This window comes from Urocitellus parryii, chromosome 2 (assembly GCF_045843805.1).
Source record: "Urocitellus parryii isolate mUroPar1 chromosome 2, mUroPar1.hap1, whole genome shotgun sequence".
In the NCBI taxonomy this organism is placed as follows: domain Eukaryota; kingdom Metazoa; phylum Chordata; class Mammalia; order Rodentia; family Sciuridae; genus Urocitellus; species Urocitellus parryii.
This window is the reverse complement of record NC_135532.1, coordinates 95,124,290-95,151,813: the sequence shown is the minus strand read 5'-3', so window position 1 is coordinate 95,151,813 and position 27,524 is coordinate 95,124,290. Positions and strand designations below refer to the sequence as shown.

General features: G+C 39.2%; 1 protein-coding gene and 1 pseudogene across 1 annotated transcript in view; both read right to left on the bottom strand.

Moving 5' to 3' along the window:
* Positions 1 to 26,601, bottom strand: part of Col6a5 (collagen type VI alpha 5 chain) — a 158,252-nt gene extending 131,651 nt beyond the window's left edge. Inside the window, exon 1 of the mRNA XM_026383975.2 lies at positions 26,545 to 26,601. The gene's annotated coding sequence lies outside the window, so the exon portion shown is untranslated. The remainder of the gene's footprint in view (positions 1 to 26,544) is intronic.
* On the bottom strand, positions 18,023 to 19,605 carry LOC113179360 (protein AATF pseudogene; annotated as a pseudogene).
* Positions 26,602 to 27,524: the final 923 nt, after the last annotated feature.

Genomic DNA, 27,524 nt, shown 5'->3' with positions numbered 1-27,524 from the left:
ACACCTATCTATTATCTATCCTTGGTTTGACATAGGTGGAGTATAATTACACATGGGTTTAAGCTGTTTCGACCTTACAATTGTTTGTTGGTATCTTGGTTTTTGTCTCTCTTATCTCCCCATCTTTACTCTCTTTCCCTACTAATAGCCAAATTTTCCTGTTCCTTCTGCTTCTCTTTTGTTTATTATTTTTAGTGAATTTTTATTCCTCCTTCTTTACAGCCAGCATCTGCTACCTATCTCCTACCTCTTCTCTGATGACTTTTTACATTATTTCAAACTTTCTCTGGCCTTCCTACCCTATTTTCTCTGCTCTTAAGAAACTGCAATCCCATTGATATAATTATATAGTTTATGTAATTCCTACCCAACTCATATTGTGGTTATTAATACAGTGGATGAAGTAGCAGGTATCTGCTATTTAATGCCTGATCTAGTTCATTTTTATTGTTGCTGCTGATATTAAATACTGACCCCACTATTCCTTTATAGGTGACAATTAGTATTATACATGTCAAAATAGACACTGGACATTTATCTTGAGGTTATACATCTGTTGCTAACATTAGTGTTATTCCTGGCTCCCCCTTTCTTCTATGAGGTGTTGGGACACTTAAAATCACAGTGTAGAGATCCTCCTACCAAAGAATATTTACAACTCAGCCAAGTAACAGTGAATTTCACCTCACACATGATCTAGACACAACTGAGCCTCAATAATACTTCAAAACAGAACTGGGGAGGGAAAACTCCCAAACCAACAACCAGGCCCCAAGGAGGAAAAATCAGAGGGAGACCTTATGTCCCACTCCTGGACATCTACTCATATCAAAAACAGAAAGAAGAGCAGGGCCCGGAGATCCAGGCCAACTGATTCGCGTGGCCTGCCCTGCGGCTACAGAAGGCGTGGCGCCTCAGTGAAGCCATTAATTGGCAAGCAGGGAGGTTAGGGAAGGCCATTAGGTGGAATCCCACCAGCCAAGCCCACACGGACCCTTGGGCCGAGCACGGGTTCTCAGAAGGGGAAGGAAGCGGTACAGTCCCATCCCCCACAGCGGACACTCCGCCGAGGCAGTCAGCGGCCACCATCCGGGAAAGCTGAAGGATACACCGCCACTCTCCTTCAGAGTGCGACATCAAAACAGGTCGGTGTCATTCAGCTCACCCCCCAGACAGCGGGAATTCGCATAAAATCTCTCCTAGGCTTGCCGGGAGAGGGAGTATCAAGCTGAGCCTCCATACAGGCTAGGGGGAAACCAGAGACACCTGACCTCCAACCCCTCCTCCCAGTAGCAGCCAAAAGGAAACCTGGCTAGCCAGCGCTGGGGGAGGGGCAAGCAGAAAAAATCAAAGTGATAGAGTGCCAGGGATCCCAGCAGCCTGCAGCAGGGCCCGGAGATCCAGGCCAACTGATTCTCGTGGCCTGCCCTGCGGCTACAGAAGGCGTGGCGCCTCAGTGAAGCCATTAATTGGCAAGCAGGGAGGTTAGGGAAGGCCATTAGGTGGAATCCCACCAGCCAAGCCCACACGGACCCTTGGGCCGAGCACGGGATCTCAGAAGGGGAAGGAAGCGGTACAGTCCCATCCCCCACAGCGGACACTCCGCCGAGGCAGTCAGCGGCCACCATCCGGGAAAGCTGAAGGATACACCGCCACTCTCCTTCAGAGTGCAACATCAAAACAGCGGACACTCCATCCAGGCAGTCAGTGGCCACCATCCGGGAAAGCTGAAGAATACACCACCACTCTCCAACAGCTTGCAACATCAAAACAGCCAGCAGCAGGACCCCGGAGATCCAGGCCAACTGATTCGCACGGCCTGCCCCGCAGCTACAGAAGGCGTGGCGCCTCAGAGAAGCCATTAATTAGCAAGCAGGGAGGTTAGGGACTGCCATTAGGTGGAATCCCGCCAGCCAAGCCCACCGCCCACGCCCGGAACAGGCCCAGCGATCTGCCAGCATTGTAGTCACGACACCCCAATTGGAATAGGGACAGAGCAGAGCTGCCTTCCACTCCCGGAACAGGCCCAGAGAGCCACCAGCGTGGTAGACACGTCACCCCAATTGGAGTAGGGGCACAGCCGCCGCCCGCACCTGCAAGGGAGACTTTTCAAGTATACAAGAGCAACATAAATAAATAGGGGGTAAATTTCAAAACACAACAGTTGCACCAAGCAGAAAGAAACGCGAGCAGTATGAAAAGACAAGGAAAGAAAGGACCACAAGCAATGCAGGTCAACTCAACTTTAGAAGAGGTAATAGCTGCAACAGATGGAATATCAGATAAAGAGTTCAGGATATATATGCTTCAGATGATCTGGAGTCTCAAGGAAGACATGAGACAGCAAAATCAGACAATGAAAGATCACATTGACAAACAAATCCAGGAAGTAAAAGATCAATTTCACAGGGAGATAGAGGTAATAAAAAACAAACGAATTGAAATTCTAGAAATGCAGGAAACAATAAACCAACTTAAAAACTCAATTGAGAATACAACCAGCAGAGTAGATCACTTAGAAGAGAGAACATCAGACAATGAAGACAAAGTATTTCAACTGGAAAAGAACATAGACAGCTCAGCAAGTCTGCTAAGAAACCATGAGCAGAACATCCAAGAATTATGGGACAATATCAAAAGACCAAATTTAAGAGTCATTGGGATACAGGAAGGCACAGAGCTCCATTCCAAAGGAATAAACAGTCTATTCAGTGAAATAATACGAGAAAACTTCCCAGAATTGAAGATTGAGACAGAATCCCAAATCCTAGAAGCCTACAGGACGCCGAATGTGCAAAATCATAAGAGATCCACACCTAGACACATTATAATGAAGATGTCCAACATACAGAATAAGGAGAGAATTTTAAAAGCTGCAAGAGAAAGAAAGCAGATTACATTTAGGGGTAAACCAATCAGGATAACAGCTGATCTCTCAACACAGACTCTGAAAGCTAGAAGATCCTGGAATAACATATTTCAAACACTGAAAGACAATGGGCTCCAACCAAGAATCGTGTATCCGGCGAAATTAAGCTTCAGGTTAGAAGATGAAATTAAAACCTTCCACAATAAACAAAAGTTAAAAGAATTCGCAGCTAGAAAACCATCTCTTCAAAAAATCCTTGGCAAAACATTACAGGAAGAGGAAATGGAAAATAACATCGATAACCAACAATGGGAGGTAGGACAGTAAAGGGGGGAAAGTAGTCAAAGAGGATAACAAATCAGGTTTAGTAACATCAATAAACAAATATGGATAGAAGAACAAACCATATCTCAATAATAACCCTAAATGTTAATGGCTTAAACTCACCAATTAAGAGACACAGGCTAGTAGAATGGATCAAAAAACAAGACCCAACAATATGCTGTCTACAGGAGACGCATTTGATAGGAAAAGATATACATAGACTGAAGGTGAAAGGTTGGGAAAAATCATATCACTCATATGGACCACGGAAACAAGCAGGAGTGTCCATACTCATATCTAATAAAATAGATTTCAAGCCAAAGCTAATCAAAAGGGATATAGAAGGACACTTCATACTGCTCAAGGGAACCATACACCAACAAGACATAACAATCATAAATATATATGCCCCAAATAATGGTGCAGCTGTGTTCATCAAGCAAACTCTTCTCAAGTTCAAGAGTCTAATAGACCAACATACAATAATCATGGGAGACTTCAACACACCTCTCTCACCACTGGACAGATCTTCCAAACAAAAGTTAAATAAGGAAACTATAGAACTCAATAACACAATTAACAACCTAGACTTAATTGACATATATAGACTATACCACCCAACATCAAGTAGCTACACTTTTTTCTCAGCAGCACATGGAACCTTCTCAAAAATAGACCATATACTATGTCACAGGGCAACTCTTAGACAATACAAAGGGGTAGAGATAATACCATGCATCTTATCTGATCATAATGGAATGAAACTGAAAATCAATGATAAAAGAAGAAAGGAAAAAGCAAGCATCACCTGGAGAATGAACAATAGGTTGCTGAGTGATCAATGGGTTTTAGAAGACATCAAGGAGGAAATTAAAAAATTCCTAGAGTTAAATGAAAACACAGACACAACATATCGGAATCTATGGGACACATTGAAAGCAGTTCTAAGAGGAAAATTCATTGCTTGGAGTTCATTCCTCAAAAAAAGAAAAAACCAACAAATAAATGATCTCATACTTCATCTCAAAATCCTAGAAAAAGAAGAGCAAAACAACAGCAAAAGAAGTAGAAGGCAAGAAATAATTAAAATCAGAGCTGAAATTAATGAAATTGAAACAAAAGAAACAATTGAAAAAATTGACAAAACTAAAAGCTGGTTCTTTGAAAAAATAAATAAAATTGACAGACCCTTAGCCATGCTAACGAAGAGAAGAAGAGAGAGAACCCAAATTACTAGCATACGGGATGAAAAAGACAATATCACAACAGACACTTCAGAAATACAGAAGATAATCAGAAATTACTTTGAATCCTTATACTCCAATAAAATAGAAGATAGTGAAGGCATAGATAAATTCCTTGAGTCCTATGATCTGCCCAGATTGAGCCAGGAGGATATAGACAACCTAAACAGACCAATAACAATAGAGGAAATAGAAGAAACCATCAAAAGACTACCAACTAAGAAAAGCCCAGGACCGGATGGGTATACAGCAGAGTTTTACAAAACCTTTAAAGAGGAACTAACACCAATACTTTTCAAGCTATTTCAGGAAATAGAAAAAGAGGGAGAACTTCCAAATTCATTCTACGAGGCCAACATCACCCTGATTCCGAAACCAGACAAAGACACATCAAAGAAGGAAAACTACAGACCAATATCTCTAATGAACCTTGACGCAAAAATCCTCAATAAAATTCTGGCGAATCGGATTCAAATACATATCAAAAAAAATTATACATCATGATCAAGTAGGATTCATCCCTGGGATGCAAGGCTGGTTTAATATACGGAAATCAATAAATGTTATTCACCACATCAATAGACTTAAAAATAAGAACCATATGATCATCTCAATAGATGCAGAAAAAGCATTCGACAAAGTACAGCATCCCTTTATGTTCAAAACGCTAGAAAAATTAGGGATAACAGGATCATACCTCAACATTGTAAAAGCAATCTATGATAAGCCACAGGCCAGCATCATTCTGAATGGAGAAAAATTGAAGGCATTCCCTCTAAGATCTGGTACAAGACAGGGATGCCCTCTCTCACCACTTCTGTTCAACATAGTCCTCGAAACACTGGCCAGAGCAATTAGACAGTCAAAAGAAATTAAAGGCATAAAAATAGGAAAAGAAGAACTTAAATTATCACTATTTGCAGATGATATGATTCTATACCTAGCAGACCCAAAAGGGTCTACAAAGAAGCTATTAGAGCTAATAAATGAATTCAGCAAAGTGGCAGGATATAAGATCAACACGCATAAATCAAAGGCATTCCTGTATATCAGCGACAAATCCTCTGAAACGGATATGAGGACAACTACTCCATTCACAATATCCCCCCAAAAAATAAAATACTTGGGAATCAACCTAACAAAAGAGGTGAAAGATTTATACAATGAAAATTACAGAACCCTAAAGAAAGACATAGAAGAAGACCTTAGAAGATGGAAAAACATACCCTGCTCATGGATAGGCAGAACTAACATCATCAAAATGGCGATATTACCAAAAGTTCTCTATAAGTTCAATGCAATGCCAATCAAAATCCCAACAGCATATCTTGTAGAAATAGATAAAAGAATCATGAAATTCATATGGAATAATAAAAGACCCAGAATAGCAAAAACAATACTAAGCAGGAAGTGTGAATCAGGCGGTATAGCGATACCAGACTTCAAACTATACTACAGAGCAATAGTAACAAAAACAGCATGGTACTTGTACCAAAACAGGCGGGTGGACCAATGGTACAGAATAGAGGACACAGTAACCAATCCACAAAACTACAACTATCTTATTTTTGATAAAGGGGCTAAAAGCATGCAATGGAGGAAGGATAGCATCTTCAACAAATGGTGCTGGGAAAACTGGAAATCCATTTGCACCAAAATGAATCTGAATCCCTATCTCTCGCCGTGCACAAAAGTTAACTCAAAATGGATCAAGGAGCTTGATATTAAATCAGAGACACGGCATCTGATAGAAGAAAAAGTTGGTTATGATCTACACGCTGTGGGATCGGGCTCCAAATTCCTCAATAGGACACCCATAGCGCTAGAGTTAACAAATAGAATCAACAAATGGGACTTACTCAAACTAAAAAGTTTTTTCTCAGCAAAAGAAACAATAAGAGAGATAAATAGGGAGCCTACATCCTGGGAACAAATCTTTACTCCACACACTTCAGATAGAGCCCTAATAACCAGAATATACAAAGAACTCAAAAAATTAGACAATAAGATAACAAATAACCCAATCAATAAATGGGCCAAGGACCTGAACAGACACTTCTCAGAGGAGGACATACAATCAATCAACAAGTACATGAAAAAATGCTCACCATCGCTAGCAGTCAGAGAAATGCAAATCAAAACTACCCTAAGATACCATCTCACTCCAGTAAGACTGGCAGCCATTAGGAAGTCAAACAACAATAAGTGCTGGAGAGGATGCGGGGAAAAGGGCACTCTTGTTCATTGCTGGTGGGACTGCAAATTGGTGCAGCCAATTTGGAAAGCAGTATGGAGATTTCTCGGAAAGCTGGGAATGGAACCACCATTTGACCCAGCTATTCCCCTTCTCGGTCTATTCCCTAAAGCCCTAACAAGAGCATGCTACAGGGACACTGCTACATCGATGTTCATAGCAGCTCAATTCACGATAGCAAGACTGTGGAACCAGCCTAGATGCCCTTCAATAGATGAATGGATAAAAAAAAATGTGGCATTTATACACAATGGAGTATTACTCTGCATTAAAAAGTGACAAAATTATAGAATTTGGAGGGAAATGGATGGCATTAGAGCAGATTATGCTAAGTGAAGCTAGTCAATCTTTAAAAAACAAATACCAAATGACTCCTTTGATATAAGGGGTGTAAACAAGGACAGGGTAGGGACGAAGAGCTTGAGAAGAATATTTACAGTAAACAGGGATGAGAGGTGGGAGGGAAAGGGTGTGAGAAGGGAAATTGCATGGAAATGGAAGGCGATCCTCAGGGTTATACAAAATGTCATATAAGAGGTAAGGAGGGGTAAGTCAAGAGAATACAAATGGAAGACATGATTTACAGTAGAAGGGGTAGAGAGAGAAAAGGGGAGGGGAGGGGAGGGGAGGGGAGGGGGGATAGTAGAGAATAGGACAGACATCAGAATACATCAGACACTAGAAAGGCAATATGTCAATCAATGGAAGGGTAACTGATGTGATACAGCAATTTGTATACGGGGTAAAAGCGGGAGTTCATAATCCACTTGAATCAAACCGTGTAATATGATGTATTAAGAACTATGTAATGTGATGAACGACCAATAAAAAAAAAAAAAAAAAAAAACAGAAAGAAGTCCTAAAACAAATAAAAAAAAATATAACCACTGCAAAAGGACACATATAAGAGGAAAGAGAATCCATCCCAATTGATGCATAAGACCAAGACCTCTGAAAACATGAGAAAACAAATCTCCCTCCAAAATCCAAAATCCTCCAACAAAGGATCCCACAGATATGGAAGTGGATGAAATTCAGAGAAAGATTTAGTACAGTGAACTAAAAGAAGATGTAAAGAATGAATTAAAAATATAAATATAAAAGATGAATACCATTTTATTTTTATTTTTTAAAGAGAGAGTGAGAGAGAGAGAGAATTTTAATATTTATTTATTTATTTATTTTAATATTTGGTAAACACAACATCTTTGTTTGTATGTGGTGCTGAGGATCGAACCCGGGCCGCGCGCATGCCAGGCAAGCGTGCTACCGCTTCAGCCACATCCCCAGCCCCGAATACCATTTTAATAAAGAAATAAAGGTAATGAAAAGAAACCGATCAGAATAAACAACAATGAAAACAATGAATCAAATTAAAAATTCACTTGAAAACATCACCACCAGATTATATTGCATAGAAAATGGAACTTCAGTCCTTGAAGACAGGGTATATGAACTTGAATAATCAGTATGTAATAAAGAAAAATTTAAAAGATCATGATCAAGAACTCTGGGACAGCAACAAGAAAACAAACCTGAGAGTCACTGGAATAAAATAGAACATGGAAATACAGGCAAAAGACATTAATAACACCTCCAATGAGATAGTAACAGAAGTTTTTCTCCATATTAGATAGACATCCACATACAGGAGGCTTATAGACTTCCAAATAGACATGATCAGAACAGAACTTCTCCAAGACACATAATAATCAAAATGCCTAACAGAAAATAAGGAAAGAATGCTGGGCTCAGTGGCACACAACTGTAATCCCAGAAGCTTGAGAGGCTGAGGCAAGAGGATCAAAAGTTGAAAGCCAGCCTTAGCAATGGCGAGGTGCTAAGCAAGTCAGTGAAATCTTATCTCTAAATAAAATACAAAATAGGGCTGGGGATGTGCCTCAGTGGTTGAGTGCCCCTGAGTTCAATCCCTGCTACCCACCCACCCCCCAAAAAAGGAAATAATATTAAAAGCTGCAAAAGAAAAGTGTCAGGTCACATTTAGAAGCAAACCAATATGACTCACTTCTGACTTCTCAACCAAGACCCTAAAATAAAGGAGGACCTGAAATGAAATATTTCAAGCTCTCTTTTGAAATCAGAGTAGAAATAAAAATTTTCCATGAAAATGAAAAAAAAAAGAAGAATTCATGACCATCAAGCCAGCACTACAAATTCTCAAAGATATACTGCACACAGAGGAACCCAAAAACAAGCCCAAAGCTCTTAAAAAGGTGAAGATCACTAGAAGAGCAAACAAATAAATGAAAATCAGGGCAGAATTAAATATAGCAAACAAATTAAAATGGCAGGAAACTATAAACACATATCCATAATAAAACCAAATGTAAATGGTCTCAACTCCCCAGCTTAAAAATACAGGTTATCAGAATGGATCAAAAAACAAGATCCAAGAAAACTCTGCAAGAGACTCATCTTTTTATACAAGATACACATATTGAAAGTAAAAGGATGGGAAAAAAATATTCCCATGTAAATGGAATCCAAAAACAAGCAGGAGTAGCTTTTCTCATATCTGACAAAGCAGACTTCAAGCAAAAACTAATCAAAAGAGACAAAGAAAACTACTACATCCTGTAAATGGGGCAATCCAACAATAAAATGTAATAATAGTAAATATATATGCCCCAAATTCCAGCACAGCAATTACATTTTTTAAAAAAATCTCTTGACTTTAAATAACCAGTAGACCCCCAAAACAATAATACTAGATGATTTCAACACACACTTATCACCAATAGGTCATCCAAACATAAAATCAATAAAAATATTTCTGACCCAAATGAAATGGGCCTAGTAGACATCTACAGAATATTTTACCCCAAAACAGTTGAATATACTTTCTTCTCAGACATTCATAAAACCTTTTTCAAAATAGACCATATTCTAGATCACAACATAAGCTTTAGTAAATACAAAAAAAGTTATAACCCTATGCATTCTATCAGATTATAATCAATGAAACTGGAAATCAACAGCAAGAAAAATAATAGAAACAACCACATAAACACATGAATACTGAACAATTGTCTTCTCATTGAAGAAATGAGAGAATAGATCAAGAAATTCTTAGAAACAAGTAAGAACAGAGATACAACATATCAAAATTTATGGACACTAGGAAAGAAGTTCTAAGAGGAAAATTAACAGCACTGAGTGCTTACATTAAAAAATAGATCCTAAATAAATAAGCTTATGCTCTATCTTCAGGTTTTAGAAAAGCAAGAAGAAACTAATTCCAAAATCAGTAGAAGACAGTAAATAATTAAGATTAGCGACTAAATTAATGAAACTGAGAAGAAAAATACAATACACAGGATCAATGCAATAAAAGTCTTTATGATATAATGAACTGTAAAATCTAAAATACATTGACAAATTTCTAGACACATATGATCTACCCAAATTTAACCAGGAAGACACAGAAAACAGACCAGTACCAAGTAATGAAATTGAAACAGCAGTTAAAAGGCTTTAAATTTAAAAAAATCCCAGAAGCAAATGGATTCTCAGTTGAGTTCTACCAAACATTTAAAGAAGAACTAACACCAGACTGTCTCAAATTATTTCATGAAATTGAAAGGGAGGGAACACTCCCAAATACATTCTATGAAGCAATAATAACCCTGATATCAAAACCAGACAAAGACACATCAAGAAAACTATACACCAATATTCCTGATGAACATAGATGCAAAAATCCTTAATAAAATATTAGCAAACCACATTCAAAAACATATCAAGAAGATAATATACCAAGATCAAGTGGATTTAATCCCAGGGGTGCAAGGTTGATTCAATATACACAAATCAATAAATGTAATTTCCCACATAAATAGAATTAAGGACAAAAAACATATGATCATCTCAATAAATGCAAAAAAAAGGCCTTTGATAAAATTCAACACCATTCATGTTTAAAATGCTGGAGAAACTATGGATAAAAGATATTTACCTCAAAAAAATAAATAAATAAATAAAATTTTAAAAAAAGATATTTACCTCAACATTATTAAGGTTATATATGACAAACCCAAAGCCAACATCATATTAAACAGAGAAAAACTGAAAGCATTTCCTCTAAAATCAAGAACAAACCAAGAATGACCACTCTCACCATTTCTATTTATTATAATTCTTGAAACACTAGCCAGAGCAATTAGGCAAGATAAGGAAATTAACGGGATACAAATAGGAAAAGAAGACGTCAAACTATCTCTGTTTGCTGATAGCATGATCCTATATCTAGAGATCCAAAAACTCCATCAGCAGATTTCTAGAACTGATAAATGAATTCAGCAAAGTAACAGGATACAAGATCAACACCCATAAATCAATAGCTTTTCTCTACTCCCAACAGTGATTCTGCTGAGAAAATAATCAGGAAAACTATTCCATTCATAATGACCTCAAGAAATAAAAAACTTGGGAATTAATCTAACCAAGGAAATAAAAGATGTCTATAAATAAAACTGCAGAACACTGAAGAAAGAAACTGAAAACCCAATAAGATGGAAAGGCCTCCCATGTTCTTGGATAGGTGGGATTAATATTTCCAAAATAGCCATACTATCAAAAGCAACCTACAGATTCAACACAATCCCCATCAAAACACTAATGGCATTCTTCACAGAACTAGAGAAAACAGTTCTAAAATTCATTTGGAAGAATAAAATACCCAGAACAGACAAAGCAATTCTGAGCAAGAAGAGAGATGCAAGAGTTATCTCAACACCTGATCTCAAATTATACTACAGAGCTGTACTGACAAAAGTAGCATGGCGGCTGCGGTTATGGCTCAGTGGTAGAGCTCCTGCCTCACAAGTGTGAGGCCCTGGGTTTGATCTTCAGCACCACATAAAAATAAATAAATAGAGTAAAGGTATTGTGTCCAACTACAACTACAAAAAAAAAAGTAGCATGGTTTTGGCATCAAAATAGACACAAATACCAATGGAATAGAATAGAAGACACAAAGACAAAGCCACATACTTCCAATTCATACTTGACAAAGGTGCAAAAAACATGTGTTGTAGAAAAGACAGCCTTTTTAGCAAATGGTACTAAGAAAACTAGATATACGTATATTGAAGACACTAGATCCCTATCTCTCTTCCTGCACAAAAGTCATATCAAAGACTTAAGAATTATACCAGAAACTTTGCAATGGCTAGAAGAAAACATAGGATCAACACTCCAACGTATTAATGTAGGCAACAGCTTCTTTAACAAGACCCGTAAAGCTCAAGAAACAAAACCACGAATCAATAGTGGGATGGCATCAAATTTAAAAGATTAGGCACAGCTAAAGAAATGATTAAGAGAATGAGGAGGGAGCCTACTGAATGCGATAAAATCTTTGCCAGCTTCTCCTCTGACAGGGGGATTAATTTCTAGCATATTAATAACTCAAAAAGCTTAACACCAGGGGCTGGGGATGTGGCTCAAGCGGTAGCGCGCTCGCCTGGCATGCGTGCGGCCCGGGTTCGATCCTCAGCACCACATGCCGGCGGAGATGTTGTGTCTGCCGAGAACTAAAAAAAAAAAATAAATATTGAAAATTCTCTCTCTCTCTCTCTCTCTCTCTCACTCTCACTCTCTCTTAAAAAAAAAAAAAAAAAGCTTAACACCAGAAATAAATAAATAAACCAATTAATGAATGGGCAAGAGAACTAAACAGACATTTCACATTTCTCAAAAGAAGAAACACAAATGGTCAACACATACATAACCAAAATGTTCAGCATCTCGAGCAATCAGGGAAATGCAAATCAAAACCACACTAAGATTTCATCTCATTCCAATTATAATGACAATCATCAAGAATACAAATGATAATAAATGTTAATGAGGATGTGGGGGAAAAGATAGACTCACACATTGTTGGTTGGACTGTAAACTAGTACAATCACTGGAAAGAATTTTGTCTATTGCTCTAAAAATTAAGAATGAAATCACAATATGACCCAGCTCTCCCACTCATTGATAATTAAACAAGAGGAATAAAATCAGCATACTATAGTGATACAGCCACATCAGTATTCATAATAGCCAAATAGCTTTCCAGACATAATTCACAATAGCCAAAATATGGAACCAACTCAGATGCCCATCAGTGGATGAATAGATTAAGAAAATACACACACACACACACACACACACAAACACACACACACACATACACACACACACACACAATGGAATATTAGTCATAAAATAGAATGAAATTATAGCATTTGCCAGTAAATGGATGCAAATGGAGAATATCATGCTAAGTGAAATCAGCCAGGTTCAGAAAATTATTTCTCTCATATGCAAAAGCCAGAGCAAAATAAGGGGGACAATGAGAGCAGGATCAAATGTCATAAAGATATAGGGAAGATCAGTGGAGTAGAAGAAGGAGAATGAGCAGTAGGAAGGAGGGACAGAAAAGGGGATTGAATCTAGGTGCACTTTACCACTGAGCTACATCCCCAGCTTTTTTTTTCTTTTTGTTTTTGTTTGTTTGTTTTTTAGTTACACATGACAGTAGAATCAATTTTGACATATACAAACATGGAGTATATCTAAGTCTAATTAGGATTCCAGTCTTGTCAATATACATGATGTTGAGATTCACTGTAGTGTATTCATTTACATGCACAGGAAAGTTATTTCAGATTCATTCCACTGTCTTGTCTTTTCCTATCCACCTTTCTTCATTCTCATTTGTCCAATCTACTGAATATCTATCCTTCCCCTTCTCCACTCTCTTGTAGTATGTTAGCATCCACATATCAAAGAGAACATTTGACCTTTGGTTTTGGGATTGGCTTATTTTACTTAGCATAATAGTCTCCAAATCCATCCATTTACTGGCAAATGTGATAAAGTCATTCTTTTTTATGACTAATATTCCATTGTGTATGTATACCACAATTTCTTTACCCATTCATCTGTTTAAGGGCACCTAGGTTGGTAATACAGTTTAGCTATTGTGAATTGAGCTGCTATAAACATTGATGTGGCTACACCATTGTAGTTTGCTGATTTTAAGCCCTTTGGGTATAGACAGAGGAATGGGATAACTGGGTCAAATGGTGGTTCCATTCCTAGTTTCTTGAGGAATATCCACACTCCTTTCAAGAGTGGTTACACCAATTTGAGTCCCACCAGCAATGTATGAATGTGCCCTTCCTCACCAACATTTATTGTTACTTGTATTCTTGATGGTTGCCATTCTGACTGAAGTGAGGTGAAATCTCATCATAGTTTTAATTTGCATTTCTCTAATTGCTAGAGATGTTGAACATCTTTCATATATTTATTGATTGTATTTCTTTTGAGAAGAGTCTGTTCAGTTTCTTTGCCCAGTTATTGATCGGGTAATTTGTTTTTGGTTTTGGTGTGTGTGTGTGTGTGTGTGTGTGTGTGTGTGTGTGTGTGTGTTAAGCTTTTTGAGTTCATTGTATATTCTGGAAATTAACACCTTATGTGAGGTACACACAACGAAGATTTTCTCCCATTGTGTATCCTCTCTCTTCATGTTCTTGACTGTTTCCTTTTTTATCTTACTTCTTGTGCTTTATGAGCCTTCTTGAGAAAGTCAGTTCCTATGCCAACATGTTGAAGTGATGAGTCTACATTTTCTTCTAGTAGGTATAAGATTTCTGGTCTAATTTCTAGGTCTTTGATCTGCTTTGAGTTGAGTTTTCTGCAGTTGAGAGATATGGGTTAAATTTCCTTCTGCTACATATGGATTTCCAGTTTTCCCAGAATCATTTTTTGAAGAGGCTATCTTTTCTCCAATGTATGTTTATGTCATCTTTGTCTAGTATGAGGTAACTGTATTTATGTGGGTTTGTCTCTGTGTCTTCTATTCTGTTCCATTGGTCTTCATGTCTGTTTTGGTGTCAATACCATGCTGTCCTTGTTACTATAGCTCTGTACTATAATGTAAGGTCTACCCCTATCTCTCACCATGCACAAAACTGAACTCAAAATGGATCAAAGACTTAGGAACTAACCAGAAACTCTGCGTCTAATAGAAGAAAAAGTAGTTCCTAATCTTCATCATGTGGGATTAGGCCCCAACTTCCTTAATAAGACTCCTATAGTGCAAGAATTAAAGCCAAGCATCAATAAATGGGATGGAATCAAATTAAAAAGTTTCTTCTCAGCAAAAGAAACAATCTGAGGGGTGAACAGAGAGCCTACATCCTGGGAGCAAATTTTTACCCCTCACACATCAGATAGAACACTAATCTCTAGGGTATATAAAGAACTCAAAAAGCCAAGCACCAAAAAAACAAATAACCCAATCAACAAATCGGCTAAGGACCTAAACGGACATTTCTCAGAAGAGGATATATAATCAATCAACAAATATATGAAAAAACGCTCATCATCTCTATCAATCAGAGAAATGCAAATCAAAACTACTCTAAGATATCATCTCATTCCAGTCAGAATGGCAGCTATTATGAAGACAAACAACAATGAGTGTTAGAGAAGATGTGGGGGAAAAGGTACACTCATATATTGCTAATGGGACTGAAAATTGGTGCAGCCAATGTGGAAAGCAGTGTGGAGTTTCCTTGGAAAACTGGGAATGGAACCACACTTGACCCAGCTAGTCCTCTCCTTGGACTATACCCAAAGGACTTAAAAACAGCATACTACAGGGACACAGCCACATCAATGTTTATAGCAGCACAATTCACAATAGCTAAACTGTGGAGCCAACCTAGATGTCCTTCAGTGGATGAATGGATTAAAAATGTGACATATATACACAATGGAATTTTACTCAGCAATAAAAAAGAACAAAATCATGGCATTTTCAGGTAAATGGATGGCATTGGAGAAGATAATGCTAAGTGAAGTCAGCCAATACCACAAATGCCGAATGTTTTCTCTGATATAAGAAGGTTGACTCTAGTCGGGTAGGGAGGGAGAGTATGGGAGGAATTGATGAATTCTAGATAGGGAAGAGGGGTGGGAGGGAAAAGGAGGGAGCAGGGTATTAGCAAGGATGGTGGATTGTGATGGACATCATTATACAAAGTTTATGTATAAAGACTTGAATTTGGTGTCAACATACTTTATATACAAACAGAGATATGAAAAATTGTGGTATATATGAGTATTAAGAATTGTAATGCAAAAAATACCAACAAAGTACATGTATAAAGGCATAAATTGGCATCAACATACTTTATATGCAGATATATGAAAAATTGTACCCTATATGTGTAATGAGAATTGTAATGCCTTCCACTGCTGTCGTGTATTTAAAAAAAAATTAAGTTCTGATATTGGGAGGTTTCCTGCTTCATATTTCTCACTAAAGATTGCTTTAGCTATTCTGGGCCTCTTATTTTTCCAAATGAATTTCATGATAGCTTTTTCTATTTTTATGAAGAACATCATTGGAACTTTGATAGGAATTGCATTGAATCTGTATGGCACTTTTGATAGTATGGTCATTTGACAATATTAATTCTACCTATCCCAAGAACATGGGAGTTCTTTCCATCTTCTAAGATCGACTTCAATTTCCTTGTTTGTTCTATAGTTTGCACTGTAGAGAATTTTAACCTCTTTTGTTAGATTGATTCCCAAGTAGTTTATTATTTTTAAGGCTATTGTGAATGGGATAGTTTTCCTATTTCTTTTTCAGTTGGTTCATCACTGGCATAGAGGAACACAATTGATTTATGGGTGTTAATTTTATATTCTGCTACTTTGTTGAATTAGTTTATGAGTTCTGGAAGTTTTCTGGGACTTCTAAATATAGGATCATGTCATTGGCAAACAGGGATAGTTTGAGCTCTTCTTTTGTCTAATTGCTCTGGCTAAAGTTTCAAGGACTATGTTGAATAGAAGTGATGAAAGAGGGAATTTCTGTCTTGTTTCAGTTTTTAGTTGTTTTTCATTTTGTTTTGTTTGCTTTTTTGAGACTGTGTCTCACTAGGTTGCCCCAGCTGGCCTCCAACTTGTGATATCCCTGCCCCAGCCTACTGAGTAGCTGAGATTACAGGTGTGTGCCACCACACGCAGCAATACAAAAAAATTTTAATGAGAAACTTGACATTCATTTTTCATACTAAGTCTTCAAAATCTGGTGAATATTTTATTTCTATAGCACATCTCACCTCAGACTGGCCACATTTCAAATACCCAGTAACCACATAAGGCAAATGGCTCTTGGGCAGCATAACTGTAGATCTGTGATGCACACAGAAGATGAAAATGTTCTTTAGGATCTCAACTCAAGGCTTTCCATCCCACAGCCCCAGGCTAAGAAGATCAAAGTCTCTGCCAATGCACCCATAGCCCTTTCAATGCAGCTGGGTTGAGAGTGTTCCCCAAGTTTTAATGAATTTCCTGGGCATGTAAAATTGCATACTGATTCAGTCGCTCTGGAGTAGGCTTTGAGAGTCTGCATTGTATAAACTCTGATTCTCAGTCACCACTTTGAGTAACAAGGGGACTGTGTTATACATAATGGGGGTATGCATGACTTAGAATGTGTTTCTGATATCTTTTCAACTTGCCATCCAGAGCCATCTAAATCAGGGCTATCCAATAGAAATATAACAAAAGCCACATACAGCATGTGGCTATAAATCTCTTTTTAACAGGGATTGAATTCAGGGGCACTCGACCATTGAGCCACATTCTCAGCCTTATTTTATATTTTTAACTTAGAGAGGGGGGGGCGGGGCTGGGGATGTGGCTCAAGCAGTAGCGCGCTCGCCTAGCGTGCATACGGCCCAGGTTGGATCCTCAGCACCACATACAAACAAAGATGTTGTGTCTGCTGAGAACTAAGAAAAATAAATAAATAAATGTTAAAATTCTCTCTCTCTGTCCCCCTCTCTCTCTCACTCTCTCTTTAAAAAAAAAAAAAAAAACTTAGAGACAGGGTCTCACTGAATTGCTTAGCACCTCACTTTTGCTGAGGCTGGCTTTGGAATCACGATCCTCCTGCCTCAGCCTCCCAAGCCGCTGGGATCACAGGCTTGAATTCTTAATTGTCATGTCTTTCTTTTCCTTTCTTTTCCTAAATTCATTCTCTCTCTCTCTCTCTCTCTCTCTCTCTCTCTCTCTCTCTCTCTCTCTTTAGCAGTGACAATACTCTTTATTTGTGATGGTTAAAGGTCGCGGGGAGGTGCCTTGCAGGCACTAGGCACACGTTCTGGGCAAAGCACCTTCCCAGGGATTCCCTGGCCACTCAGCCCCTATGGAGTCATAGCTGCCTCCTGGGTGAGCAGCCGGCAGGACTGGTGGGGTGCAAGGAGGCCCACGGCAAAGGAGACAGCGAAGTCAACCCCCAAGGCCGGCATCAGGAGGGTTGAGCTGGCCAAAAAGAGATCGATACAACTCTGTCCTGGCATCCTCATTCATTGTAGTATGGTCAATAGGTGCCATGAAGCTCAGGAGCTTGCTAAAGACATGAAACCAAAGTTTCCTTCCTTTGCTGGCTTTCCTGACTACTTTCTTGTGGATTTTGCTTTGTAGCTTCTGGATTGCAAGCTACTGCCTTCCCATGGCTACCTGATCACTGGGATCCAAGGAGCTGGTCTTTCGTTCCATGAGTTCTTGAAGGAGCTGGTGGTAAAAGTCATCATCATCAAAGATTTCTTCATCCATGTCCTTCAGGTGAGCATTGGCAGGGACTTGAGGAAGGATCTCCGGTTCTGCTGGCAAACTCTCTGGGACAGGTTGAGCTACTGGTTCAGGTTTGCCAAGCACTCAGTGGATAGACCGCTTGGTCTGTGTTCTTCGAAGTAATCTTTCTTTGTCCATCAGAATATGATCAATCTGAGTCAAGATTGAGCATTCAAAGGCACCAAAACCCTTCCCCAATTTTCCCAAAGCCAGCTTGATTGTATCGTGCCACTTCTGCAGTGTCCGGTTTCTGTAGACTGTGAAGTCAGCGAAACACTTTGTCATGAAGTTGGGATAGTCATCCATCTCTGCTTCTTCTCTTCCACTAGTTAATCATCTTCACTAGAAATCTCCTCACTTTCCTCTTTGGGTTTCATCCCATCTATTCGATGTCTACTGTCTGGATACTGGAAAAGTAACTCTTCCTGAAGATCTACCAATGACCTCAACAATGCTTTAAGGGATTTTGTGACTATTTTTTTTTTTAAGGCGCTGGCAAATTCTGGGTCACCTTTGTCCTTGAAAACAGGAAAAACATCCAGTTGAGGCAGCTGATTGATTGTCATCAGAGCTTTTTGTAGTTTGATCCTTCCTTCCAAGAGCTGGTGCCACAGTGCTCTCTGATTTTTCGCTGCTCTTCCTTTCTCCATTTCCTCAGAAACCTTGACGCTGGAGAAGGTCATCGGGACACCATCATCTTCACTGCTCTTGTCTCCAGCCCTGTCGTCCTCACTCTCACCCTCCCCCATCTTCCTCGCCGTAGCCTTCTTCCATGCCACTCTCTTCCTCTTCCTCTTCCTCCTCCTCACTGCTCCCAAGGTCATCCATTCCCTTGGCAAATTTCTCAAAGTCACTAATGCTCTGGAAACTGAAACCTGGTGTTTCTGCAGAGAGGCTTCTACTCTTCTTCCTCCCTGCCAGGCTGCTCTCCCCATCCCTCCTCAGCATCCTGTTCCTCAGCAGCAATCGCATCATCCTCATCAGATTCCCCAAGACCCAGTCCCTCTGAATCTCCAACTCCACACCCTTCCCTGGGTATCCAATAGGGAGGTTGATGCCAGTTTTCTAATGCTACCCACCGACAGGAAATCACCGTCTCCATTTTCCCCTTCATCAAATCTGTCAATCACTCTGGCAGCAGTGGCCTCCTCCTCTGGGTTGGCCTCAGGATCCGCCTCTCGAAGTTGCAGATTCAACAATTGTTCCAGCTGCGGGGCCAGGGGCGGCATTCCCGCCATATTCACCAGGTCTGGGTTCCCGCGGTGCAAGTGATGCACGTGAATGTACGTGGCCAAGCCCCTGCTCCACTCGGTGAGAATTTTTTTTAATATATTTATTTTTTAGTTGTAGTTGGACACAATACTTTTATTTGTTTTTATGTGGTCCTGAGGATCGAACCCAGGGCCTCATGCTTGCTAGGTGAGTGCGCTACCACTGAGCCACAACGCCAGCCCCTCGGTGAGAATTTTCATCTGCCAATTCAGATGTTTGTTTGCTTTGGGCAAGTTTTCATCTAATTCCACATTTCCTTAATTAAAAGATGCATCTTTTTCACATTTGACTCTTTCTCAAATTGAAAAATTATGACACATTCATTTAATACATTCTGGTTTCCTTCAACTTCCCCAAAAGCTATTTTAAATCCATAACACATCTTGAAATGACAGTTTGAAATTTTAAAATGCAATTTTTTATACTTATGTTTGGTTCCCTTTGTCCCCCCCCCCCCAGAATGTCTATTTAGTCCTATGCTGTTTTTTGATCTGTTTTCCATTATTATTACTCTCTTTAACTTTATCTGTCTTTGTATTCCGTAACCAAGGTGATTTTTTCCAAAGCCTCTAAATCAAAACTCCATTTTCCAAAAGGCTGAATTACATAGTACTGCTTCTAACTTGGGTGTTGGTTTTTAAATAGTTTTATTTTCTTTCTGAAGTTTCTGGATTTGCCTCCCATTATCTCTTGCTTTTCTTGGGGCCCTTGAATAATACTGCCTGAGTTCTCTGATGTTGAGTTTAGAGTAATTCTCTTCTGTTGACTAGAACAATGCTTCATCTTTGTTTTAAGTGTAACCAATGTTTCCTTTTTATTGGGAATATTTTTGGATAAGGTTCATTCCTGTGTATTAGGTTTTCTGTGAAGCCTTTGGATGTGTGTTTGCAGGGGGAGTAAGCTGAGGTATGCAGGGTCCAACAGGAGTTGGTCCTACACATTTCACAATCACAGTTCTCAGCTATGTTCTAGTTTATTACTATTGAGAATAGAAATTTGCCTCTCTTTCTACTTTAATTGCTTGCTGCCATTTTATTAAATGGTTACCATGTTTTTTGAAAATTATTTTGCTGTCAGCTCTCTTAACTAATATAGTCCTTAGGTTTAATAATTTTTAATCGATTCTCTTAATTAGGATCGATGTAGAACTTTAAGCACATACATGATTCTTATTACGAACCAGTCACTCCTCTTGCTCTTTAACTTTACAACTTCCCTATGAGGCAAGAACTACGATATTTCCACGTGACAAAAAAAAATGATGTTTAAGTATTTTGTTCAAGTGTCTCTCCGCTAATCAAGTGGTGCAATGCTGATTTGAGCCCCAATAGATGGGGTCTTAAATCGTTATACTACTGTAAAATAGTAAAATTTTTTGTAAAATCTGATTATGTCTCCCTCTTTCCAAATATTTTTTTCTTATCACATGGTTAAAAGGAAATTTGTAAATTTCATTCTCTCATTTCTTCTATCTCCTTCCTCCTCTCTATTAAGGATAAGGACTGAAGCATCAGAAGAGCTAAGGCCTAGAACAGCTCTGAACCAAGTGGGCCCATGGTCCTCAGCAAGGGTTTATCAATCTGATCCTCAACTTTCTCCTCAATGAAATGATAATTTAAAAAATCTGTTCTTTTTACCTCTCAAGATTACAATGGAATTTAAATACAGCCACTTACGTAAACTGCTTCAAGACCTAGATTAATTCATCGCCATTCCTCTAATTTCCCACCTGCAGTATTTCTATTTGGGGGAAACTCTTTTTTTCCTAATACTTCAAGCCATCCAGTTGCCCTGCAGCTTTAGCACACTCTTGCTTATCATTCCCTCTTCTCCAACACACATACATGCATGCACATGCATACACACACATACACACACTACCCACTACAACCAACACCATTTGCCATTCTCTAAAGAACTATTCTTTCCTTGTTCCAATATTGCAAATGTCTGGTTGCTTACCCAATATTCCAATATTTCCTATTCCTTCCTTTTTTATTCAGAGAATGGTGGATAGGGCAATGTGCTCAGCTATAAAAACCCATTTCTGAATTTCCTTTATAGGTAAGGTTAGCCAATGAAATATATGCAGAAGGTGGATGACTCAGCAAGAAAATAGATCTATCTGCAGCATCTTCCTTCTTGCTGCATGGAATGCAGACAAAATGTCTGGAGCTCCAATAGCCAGCTTGTGAACATAGAGCAATGTTGTAGATGGAAGCTCCCTGCCGAAAAAGGTAGAAACAAAGGCAAAAAGAATCCTGGCCGCTGATAATCATGGTTCCCCTTTATTAATCTACACTGCCTATTGGTGGACTTATTTTACACAATGAAAATGTATGATTTGTCTAAATTGCTATTTTGATTTGCCACTTTTGCGGCTCAACCTATTCATAGTTTATGTAATCTAAGTCCAGACAATGGTATTTAGTATGCATAAGAATACATAAATAAACTTTTATTTAATTATTTTTTAGTCGTAGTTGGACACAATACCTTTATTTATTTATTTATTTATTTATGGAGCTGAGGATGGAACCCAGTGCCTCGCACGTGCTAGGTGAGCACTTTACCGCTGAGCCACAACCCCAGCCCCATAAATAAACTCTTTAACAATCATCCTATATCAATAATTAGTGAATAAAATATGAGAAAATTATAAATTATATTTACCTATTAACTAAAAAGATCTGGCAATACCCTTCTTTAGCAATGTTTTTGTATTTAGATTATTACACTACGATTTTCTTCTTTTTCTGTTTTGGTTTCCCTATTGTTAAACAAAAGATTAGCCTAGGTAATTAGCTGTAAAGTTTCAATATTAACAGCTGCTGGTATGTATTCAATATATAATCAATGTTTCACTCAATTGTTAGGTAGAAGTTCAGGGACACCAAGATGGTGGAGGCAGGGTATGAGAAACATGCCAACAGGAGTACAAGATAGGAGATGAGTCATCAAGTCCCTGTTTACAATAAGTTATTGCCATGATGACCTCCATCACAGAGTCAGTATTCTAAAGCAACCAATGGAGGTAAAATAGACCATTTTCCAATTAAATCATAACATAATCAATGGGGGTAATGTGGTAGTATTCTAATGAGGTATCATAAGGTAATCAATGGGAGCAAATGGGTATGTCCCTCAGTCAGCCCATGCATGGAGGTGAACAGCTCACAGCTTAGTACATATGACAAGAATTTCCAAACATTTGGGCTCGAGCCTCTATCTCCTACTTGGCCCACTCTGCTCTATCTTACAGAGTGTTGCTTTCACCTTCATCTTCAATAAATCTGTGCTTAGCCTGTTATTTCTGCATGTCTTCCTCCATTCTTTGTTGCTGATGCAAGAACCTGGACCCCAACACCAGTAACCCAATAGGCTCAATGCTTACTTCAACTCTATAAGGTACATACAATTATGTCCACCCTACAAATGAAGGAACCAAAGCTCAAAGAGGTAGCATAGCTTGCCCAAAACTTTGCCGGCCCTGACTACATAGATGATGCTTTTTCCCTGCACTACACTATCTTTCTCTGATTCCATTATTCTGGTCCTTTAATGTTCCTGTTATCTTCCAAGATAACAACTAGCTAACGAAGTAAATTATTCCATTCTAAGGGAGAAGACTTGAACTATCACTTGGGACCATCAAATAATGTAGAACTGCATAGTGACATTTCAGAGATCTACATCCGAAATGGCAGAATGCCCATCCCCCACACACACACCCCCATGGTGGCTTGAAGAATGAGAATTCAAACAGGTCAGAGGAATCTAGGTCAGTATCATACAGTACCAGGGATGGGAGTGACAAAACAGCCACACACACCACCAGCCAGAACTTCCTCAAAGGACACACGTATATTTCATTCATATCTCAGGTTCCCACTTTGCCTGGTGCCATTTCCATTCCTTTTGCACCTGCCCAGGATAGACTTAAATCTGAGATCCTATAAGATTGACAGGGACATCTTCAAAGCAAACTGCAATACCAAGAAAAGTACACATCCTAAGTTAATACATATCCTCCACTCTCAGAAACAGAGGGTTTAGGCAAATGTTTCAGGGTCGGAAATTCTTCCCTTTTGGAAGGTGATTTGAACTTGGAGGAAAAATCACAGCATGAGATACCATGAAAACAAGACATATGTTGTAAACCTTGCACTTCATCATAGAATGATGCTGAGCATATGCTCATTGACTACTTATGAACCAGCTCTATGTGCAGCTCTGATTCAGAATATTTATAGTGGCAAACTATTTTTGCAGTCTTATAACATTCTAAGTGACAGCTCCCAATTTTACTGACATTACCAACTATGTTTTCAAACAAAGCAGTGATTAGCTTTTGAAATCTATGAACAAGACTTTTAGACGTTTTAATGTAAAACACATACATAATTAACCATATGATCATCATCTTAAATATTTTCTCAGCTTTAGTATATTGATAATGATTCAGTGTCATAACCATGTGACAGATAGGAAACTCTGGGGAAATAATTTGGAATGATAATGGCCAGTCCCATATCAAAACTCTACATTCTTTTTTTTTTTTTATTGTTGGTCGTTCAAAACATTACATAGTTCCTCATACATCATATTTCACAGTTTGATTCAAATGAGTTATGAACTCCCAATTTTATCCCGTATACAGATTGCTGCATCACATCAGTTACCCTTCCATTGATTGACATATTGCCTTTCTAGTGTCTGGTGTATTCTGTTGTCTATATTATTCTCTACTATCCCCCCTCCCCTCCCCTCCCCTTTTCTCTCTCTACCCCTTCTACTGTAAATCACTTCTTCCATTTGAATTATCTTGTCTTACCCCTCCTTTCCTCTTATATGTCATTTTGTATAACCCTGAGGATCGCCTTCCATTTCCATGCGATTCCCCTTCTCGTTTCCTTTCCCTCCCACCTCTCAACCCTGTTAATGAAAATCTTCGTCTCAAGCTCTTCGTCCCTACCCTGTCCTTGTTTCCTCCCCTTATATCAGAGGAGTCATTCAGATAGAGCCCTAATAACCAGAATATATAAAGAACTCAAAAAATTAGACAATAAGACAACAAGTAACCCAATCAATAAATGGGCAAAGGACCTGAACAGACACTTCTCAGAAGAGGACATACAATCAATCAATAAGTACATGAAAAAATGCTCACCATCGCTAGCAGTCAGAGAAATGCAAATCAAAACTACCCTAAGATACCATCTCACTCCAGTAAGATTGACAGCCATTAGGAAGTCAAACAACAATAAGTGCTGGAGAGGATGTGGGGAAAAGGACACTCTTGTTCATTGCTGGTGGGACTGCAAATTGGTGCAGCCAATTTGGAAAGCAGTATGGAGATTTCTTGGAAAGCTGGGAATGGAACCACCATTTGACCCAGCTATTCCCCTTCTCGGTCTATTCCCTAAAGACCTAATAAGAGCATGCTACAGGGACACTGCTACATCGATGTTCATAGCAGCACAATTCACGATAGCAAGATTGTGGAATCAGCCTAGATGCCCTTCAATAGATGAATGGATTAAAAAAATGTGGCATTTATACACAATGGAGTATTACTCTGCATTTAAAAATGACAAAATCATAGAATTTGGAGGGAAATGGATGGCATTAGAGCAGATTATGCTAAGTGAAGCTAGTCAATCTTTAAAAAACAAATACCAAAAAACTCTACATTCTTCATCCACCCACTGAAGAGAGAGGAAAACCAAAAATCATCTGCAAAGAAATTTGAACCAGAGTTTCAGAATAAGTCATTAATGAATTTAGACTTAATGTTTAAGCTAAGTTACCAAAGAAGAAAAAGAAACAAAGCCCACAACAAACTGTAATTGTGCCTTCATCATCAAATATCCAATGTGTCAGCTCCTCAGCAATGATGATGATCCTGCTTCACCTGAAGGAATGATTCAGAACCACAGGGAATTGCCTTTTTTACTCCAATTCATAAGAAATCTCAGGATCCCTACTGATTCTACTTAGAGGTTGTAACATCATAAACTTAGATATTGAAAATATGTCTTTCTGGAGCAAATTCTTCCAAAGGATTTTTGTTCAGAATTCATGAAGTAAATATACCTCTTTCAAAATATCTAACCTGGCACCCTGGGATAACCAAAAAAAAAAAACATTTTTTTTTCTTTTTCAGAAGGAGCAGCTGAATAAAAACCCATGTGAAGGATAGAACACTGCATCAAATTACAAGGTTCCTGGTTAAAGCAATAGCAAGCCTTAGGTTTGGAGAGCCTTAGAGTAAGCAACTCCCTCAGCCTTTGGAAGAACCTTATTTGGTGTCTTGAAACAGAGTAGAAAATCCAAAACGTTCATTGAAGCCATGACTGCTGTTTTGAGCAAATCTCATTAACAGTTTACAGTTTGAGACAGAATAACAACAAACCACGAATGTTTCCAAGTGTTTTGTTATATTGGAATACACTAATGCTTACAGCTCACAGTTTAGTCACCCATTGCTATTTATTTGGGGGTTCCTGTGTTGGGGTTAGGGGCCCAAGTATTAGACTAAATGACATCTAGGGCAAGGTTTCTCAAACTTCAGCTGCACTGAGGACCCCTTGGAGGGTTTGTTAATCTCACATTCCTAATTCCCATAACCAGAGATTCTGGTTCCGCAGGTCTGGTGCAGGGCCCATGAACTTGCATTTCTAACATGATTGCAGAGAATGAAGATGCTGGTGGTCTGAACCACAGCACCGCTAAAAGTCTAGCCTTTCAGAACTGGAGTCTCAAACATTTGCAAAGTTCCTTAGAACCTGGATTTTAGGGCATCAAACCGGGGCAAAATCACCGGAGCAGCTCACACCCACAAATCTGTCCTGGGCTCCCTTGCCCACCCATCTTAGGTCCCCTGCCTTGCACCCAACACTCACCGAGATTTCCCCGGGGTCTGGGGACACTTAGGACCCTGAAGTCGGCCCCAGCTCTCCAGAGGCTGCCCCGAGCGGCTGGGCGCTGCTACTGCACAGTGCGTGCGTCTGGGATCCAGCTGCAGGAAGCCCCAGGCGCAGCGGGCTGCAGGGCAGGTGGGTACCCCCAGCAAGTGAGCATCCAGCGGCGTGCGCTGAAGGGCCTTTTAAGCCCTCTCTGGCTTGTGCCTTTGGCCTAATTCTCCCCTGGGACTTTTAACTCTTTGCAGATTTTAAATGAAGATGTCCAGAGACTTCCAGCTGTTTGTTGGCTGGGTCTACACTGTGTAAGCAAACGGTTTCAGGGAAGCCACTAGCTGCCAAAATGAACTTGAGAAGGCAGAGCTTCTCAGAAACAGAGGGCAAACTTTATCTCTGCGGAGCTGAGGTCACGGCTGCTATTTGGGCTGAGGACTCGCCATTTGGCTGCAAGATTTACAATTCCTCAGAGCCAGCCTGCAGGGAACCAGAGAAAATCCTCAGAGAGAGGCTGTCCTAAGGGGAACAGGAACCATAGAGAAAGTAACGGGCACTCCCGCGCACAAGGCAGCAGGTTTATCTGGAAGGACCGCGGGAAAATGGAGGGGACAGCAGAAATACAGATGTGATTTTAGCACACAGAGCATAGCAAAGAACTGTCAAAGCACTGGCTAGCCTTACATGAATCACTTACTTTTTTATATTTGTTTTCTTGTTGTTGGTGGTGGTGGGAGTGGTGGTGATTTTCTGGGACATGGACTCAGGTTGAGATTTTATAGTGCATGAATAGATACCAACTGCATGTGAAGAGACATGTTGAAATTACTCAGATGAACGTTTATCAAACGACCAAGACAAAACATGAGAGATGAAGGATGACCCTAGCTCAGCAGACCTCCAGAACACCAGGTCTCAGGTGTTCTGGGATTGCTTTAGACTGTAAATTAGAAAGTTTCCAGGTATGT